The 4,491-nt window shown below is 40.6% G+C and overlaps 1 pseudogene; it reads right to left on the bottom strand.

Moving 5' to 3' along the window:
* Positions 1 to 3,288: 3,288 nt before the first annotated feature.
* Positions 3,289 to 3,408, bottom strand: LOC129904867 (5S ribosomal RNA; annotated as a pseudogene).
* Between the last annotated feature and the right edge of the window lie 1,083 nt (positions 3,409 to 4,491).

Genomic DNA, 4,491 nt, shown 5'->3' with positions numbered 1-4,491 from the left:
ATGCGAGCCGACAAGGCTGCTATAACAAAAACATTCACAACATATCGAATAGGCAACATCAAAACTAACTCACAAACAACCCACATATACATATGTCTACAGACCTCTAAGAATAGTAACAGCAACATATGGCGGGACAAGACCCCCGCCGTACCCCTGAGTGTACAAATATATACATTAAGTGACCAGCATCAAAATTTAGGCTCCAGAACAGTGAAGCACTTCCGACACAGCTGAGAGGAACTCCTATGCTGATGGATCTCCAGAATAAACATCTGTACCTGCGGGCATGAAACGCAGCCCCCCGAGAAAAGGGGGGTCAGTACGATATATGTACTGAGTATGTAAAGCATAACACATCGTAACTAAGATCATAACTGAAATAGGGATGCAGGGGACAAGTATAATAACTAAATAAATTACTGTACCTGCACCTTAGGACACATAAATCATACACATCATCATATGCTGTTCCCGGCCCTCTAGTGAACTCGGTGTTATAATCACTTCTTCATAATCACATATCATCATATCATAATGCATTTCATTTCATCATATCATCGTATACGGTATCATACCATTGTATACGGTATCATCTTATCATGTATATCATCGTATCACACCCGGTTCACTGCGGGGCTCAGGGTCACAATGTATTGCTTTAATCTCATATGCATGCCTACATAAAGTATCCGGCCCTTTAGTGAGGGACTCGGTGAATGGAGTGGTGTACGTCTATAGCGTACCATCATAATATACATATATACCCGGTCCTCTAAGGAGGGACTCGGTGTTCCTTCCTTATTTCACCACACATATAATCATATTACAGTCGGCCCGGGACTCGGTGAATAATCGCATCGTCATAACATATAACATATATCACACCTCACGTACGGCATCGTCTCCTCGTGCGTGGAACTATACATATCCGGCCCGGGACGCGGTGAAAGAAGTAGTAACACTGTGCACGATAACATATCCCGGCCCATCGTGGGACTCGAGGAAGGATGGGTTACAGTATGTACGAGTAGAGTAGTGAGAAACCATATGCAACTAAGTCATTATCTAAGACTCGATGAAACAGTCAAGTGAACCGTCACCTGAAGACTGGGGGAGTAATTATCCGAGGTAATCCTTTATATGTCATTAGGGCTTACATCAGTTGGGGCATCGAGAATCACAGACATGCATCCAGACAATGCCATATAGCTTATGCAATCAGAAACATGGTTTATGCAATCAAAGACACGATTATGCAATCAGAGACATAGTTATGCAATCAGAGACAGTTATCTAGTCAAAGACTCAACCTATGCAATCAGACGCATTTACCATTTTAGAGCCTTTAAAAAGAGAGGAGCTGGTACTTTCACTTACTATTCGTTATATAGAAGGCTCGAGAATAGTAGTTTGACTACTTTCAGACTCTTACTGTTCAGGAGTGACTACAAGTCACGAATTACAATCAGAGCTCATAAATGGAATTACCTCTAAACCTATATCATATACCATTTCACTTAAAGTTAAGCCATTCCAAAGGAAAGAAGAAATAGGCTTTACATGTACTAGTTTTCATCACATAGAAGACTAAAAGGCAATGACTCAGCTATTGCAGAAATTCTAATATCACGAAGTAAACAAGAGTCTCGACTCATACTTAGGGCTTTACGAATGGATTGAATCCCGAATATCATATACATATCATTTATAACTTATATCTAAGACATGCCAAAAGAAAAGAAGAATAGCTCTACATATTTATTCCAAAAACACGCCAAAAGAAAACTTCACATACCTTGTATGGACTTCTCTTAATCACGTCCACATCGTTGTCCTTGAAACCTATTTAACATGGAAGTAATGTAAGTATTAACAACCTTGGACTTTTCAGCAACTTAGACTACCCACGAGTATTCATAACATTCATCCCTTCGCTCGCCTTCTCGACTAGTTCCTTAACTAGTTAAGGCGTTAACGAAAATTGGGCAGCACCTCCCCTACAATGTGCCCTATCCGGATTTCCAATTAGGTCCCTAAGACCTACAACCAACCAACAACAACAACCTGCAGCATATGTTTAAGCAATTCGCAACAACAATATACAACATAAACTTCAAACGACTTATTCAAAAATACGATATCACAATAGGGCGTCTAGCCTTTATTTTGTAACGCCTTTAATTATACACAACGAGGGGTCATGTGGCTTCAACCAGCAGCACCATAAACCACTTTAAAACACATTTAGGCCCTGCAACCACACCTCACACCCCTGCAGCAACCACTCACACTAACAACACTTCACTTCGACAACAATTCGACTATAACGACTACAATTTGGATTGCTTCGAACGATAAACATTGCTATGACATTTTTACACTTCCAGCAGCCTAAAAGGTGTTTAATACACCTTATAAAAACACCATAAACTTCAAATTAGAATTTAAGACCTTACCTCACCCGAAATTGGTCAAAATTCACCAAAGTTGTCAAAACGTGAATTCTGGGCAGGTTACTGTCTCGTATTGTCCCTTAGTTTCGAAGGGCTAATTGACGGTAACAGGATTTGTGTTCTCAATGAAAGTTATAGACATGTGTATCAAGGTCGCATACCATTTAGAATCATCCCTACAGCAATTTTGTACAAAGAGATATGCCCAAAATACCAACAGCAGTCTGTGTAGGATTTCCAAAACGAAATCTGGGCAGCACCTACCCCATACTTCATCACCCTTTTTCGAGCTGATAAAAGAAAAACTGGGTTTCAGAGGCTAAACGAAAGTTATATACCTATGAAATATCTTTCCAAAACATCTTGAATCACTTGAAACGGAACTATACAGAAGGAGTTATGATAGTATTAGTAACAGCAGTCCTCTTTAAAAACGGGTTCTTCAATCCGTGGCTGCCTAGCTTTCTCTCTTTCTCTCACGTTTTCTCTCAACTTCCTTGGCTGATTTTTGGATAATGAACAAGTTAAGAGTCACATAATGCATATATATACACCTTTTTAGAAGGTGCCACGTGGAAGCCCCCTAGGTTGACACGTGGCAGCCTCCTAGGGTGCCACCTCAACTTATTCGGCCAGTCACATGCTGCCATGTGGCAGTGTGGGTCCCACCTAGGTGTGTCGCCTACCTGCTTGTCACCTGCTTGCTTTGCTTTCATAAGTTCGGAAACTAGTTTTTGCTCACTTTCGTAGGTTTGTCATCTCACTTTATTTTAAGAGCCTATGTAATCCGTGCTATGTAGGCTGCCCCACATATTATTCCAAGAATTGCAATGAAATGCAACACGAAGACTTCCCAGGGAGGTCACCCATCCCAGTATTACTCTCGCCCAAGCATGCTTAACTTCTAAATTCTGCTGGAATTTAGTGCGATAGTGCGGGTGTGGTCACGTGAGATGGAAGAATCTGAACTAGCAGTGGAGAAACGACATAAGATTATGTTCCTAGAGTACTATAAGTTATGTTAAGGGAGTTGTAAGAAGGGTTTAAGTAAAACTGGCAGAACTAGCTGGGTACTACAGGATGGCGAGGTTATATGCCAAAATTCCTTCAGAATTATACCAGATCATGTTAGACAAAGCATAGAACAACTGTGAGAGCCATTATATGAGGGGACTGCAGCATTATTCGGTATCCAACCCTAAGGATTGGAAAAAAAGAGAAGAAAAAAGACCCAAAAGATAGAGTGCCAGTTAAAGTTCTGAAAAGAGTTGAGAAGGACTATATGAGGCTAACGATTCCCAAATTATCAACGTCATTACGCACCTATTTTATACTCTGTAAGAGTAGGGTACTATATGGGTTATTGTGAGTAGGCTAATGAATCAGCCTATTTACCTCCAATTAAGAGCACCCATGCAACCAAAATTAGGTGGAGTTATAGAACATGGAGGTAATAAGGTTCCGTGAGGTTTCCCCAGCTAATAACTTAGATAGAAGGACTTCAAAAATGATTAACATTTGGACATCAATCCAAGAAGAGATCGGGAACACAAGTAGATCTTAGTACCCCTGTGTGTCCCTCGAGCTGCTGAACAGACTGAGCATACTATCAGACGTTAGAAGATATATTACGGGCTTATATGGTTGGCTTTAAGAGTAACTCAGATGATCGTCCACCACTTATTGAGCTTGTCTATGAGAGGGGCTACCATTCCAGTATTTAGATGATCCCCTACAAGATGTTGTAAGGTAGAGTGTATATGTCCCCCTGTTGGGGAAAAGACTAAGTTGGTAGGCCAAACAGGATTAAGCAAACTATTGACTAACAACCCATAGTCGACAGAAATGACATATAGATAATCGACATCGACATTCAGAGTTCAAATAGATGATTGAATTTTCATAATGGAGTCACCCAGAAAAGAGAACTTAACCCAAAATATATTAGACTGTATGAAGTTGCTCATAAGGTGGACAACAGGGCTGGTAAGTTGAGCTTACCACCTCATTTGGAAACTATGCGCCCAGTCCATCC

This window comes from Solanum dulcamara, chromosome 9 (assembly GCF_947179165.1).
Source record: "Solanum dulcamara chromosome 9, daSolDulc1.2, whole genome shotgun sequence".
NCBI classification, from domain to species: Eukaryota; Viridiplantae; Streptophyta; class Magnoliopsida; order Solanales; family Solanaceae; genus Solanum; species Solanum dulcamara.
Note: the sequence above shows the minus strand (reverse complement) of the source record. Positions and strands in the feature narration are given on the sequence as shown.